This window comes from Solanum dulcamara, chromosome 1 (assembly GCF_947179165.1).
Source record: "Solanum dulcamara chromosome 1, daSolDulc1.2, whole genome shotgun sequence".
Taxonomy (NCBI): domain Eukaryota; kingdom Viridiplantae; phylum Streptophyta; class Magnoliopsida; order Solanales; family Solanaceae; genus Solanum; species Solanum dulcamara.
The window spans coordinates 88954630-88956244 of NC_077237.1; positions in this window are offsets into that span (position 1 = coordinate 88954630).

A 1615-nucleotide genomic window follows, 5' to 3' on the forward strand; every position below is an offset into this window, starting at 1 on the left:
TAACGACCTGGGGAACGTCTCCAGTAGCCCCGGCGGCGCTATATAGGGGTTTAGGAGCATTTTCTTGGAGGCGCAATAAAAATTAGGCAATTTTGCCAGTTTTTCGTATGTGTTAGCCTGCGGATTTTTTAGGTGCCGGGGGTATGAGTCAAATTTTCTTGGATTATTCAATTGTAGCATCCGTAATGACCTGGGGAACGACTCTAGTAGCCCCGGCGTCGCTTTAGAGGTGTTTAGGAGCATTTTATTGGAAACGCGAAAGGAATTAGGCGATTTTTCTAGTTTTTTGTTTGTGTTAGCCGACGGATATTTTAGATGTCGGGGGTCCTGGTCGAATTTTCTTAGATTCTTCCATAGCAGCGCCCGTAACAACCTGGGGAACGACTCCAGTAGCCCCGGCAGCGCTGTAGAGGGGTTTAGTAGTATTTTATTGGCTTCGCAAAAGGAATTAGGCAATTTTTCCACAATGCCTACAGATTTTCTAGGTACCAGGGGTCCAGGTTGAATTTTCTTGGATTCTTCTATAGTAGCGTCCGTAACGACCTGGGAACGTCTCCAGTTGCCCCGGCGGCGCTATATAGGGGTTTAGGAGCATTTTATTGGCGGCGCAATAAAAATTAGGCAATTTTGCCAGTTTTTCGTAAGTGTTAGCCTGCGGATTTTTTAGGTGTCGGGGGTCCGAGTCAAATTTTCTTGGATTATTCAATTGTAGCATCCATAATGACCTGGGGAACGATTCTAGTAGCCCCGGCGGCGCTTTAGAGGGGTTTAGGAGCATTTTATTGGAGACGCAATAGGAATTAGGCGATTTTGCAAGTTTTTCATGTGTGTTAGCCCACGGATTATTTAGGTGCCGGGGGTTCGGGTCGAATTTTCTTAGATTCTTCCATAGTAGCGTCCATAACGACCTAGGGAACGACTCCAGTAGCCCCGGCGGCGTTATAGAGGGGTTTAGGAACATTTTATTGGGAACGCAATAGGAATTAGGCGATTTTGCCAGTTTTTCGTGTGTGTTAGCCCACAGATTTTTTACGTGCCGGGGTTCTGGGTCAAATTTTCTTAGATTCTTCCATAGTAGCATCCGTTATGACCTGGGGAATGACTCTAGTAGCCCCGGCAGTGCTATAGAGGGGTTTAGGAGCATTTTATTGGCGACGCAATAGGAATTAGGCGATTTTGCAAGTTTTTCATGTGTGTTAGCCCACAGATTATTTAGGTGCCGGGGGTTCGGGTCGAATTTTCTTAGATTCTTCCATAGTAGCGTCCATAACGACCTGGGGAACGACTCTAGTAGCCCCGGCGGCGCTTTAGAGGGGTTTAGGAGCATTTTATTGGATACGCAATAGGAATTAGGCGATTTTGCAAGTTTTTCGTGTGTGTTAGCCCACAGATTTTTTACGTGGCGGGGGTCCGTGTCGAATTTTCTTGGATTTTTCATAGTAGCGTCCGTAACGACCTGGGGAATGACTCCAGTAGCCCCGGCGGCGCTGTAGAGGGGTTTAGGAGCATTTTATTGGGGATGCATTAGGAATTAGGCAATTTTGCCAGTTTTTCGTGTGTGTTAACCCAGGAATTTTTTAGGTGCCGGGGATTCGGGTCAAATTTTCTTCCATTC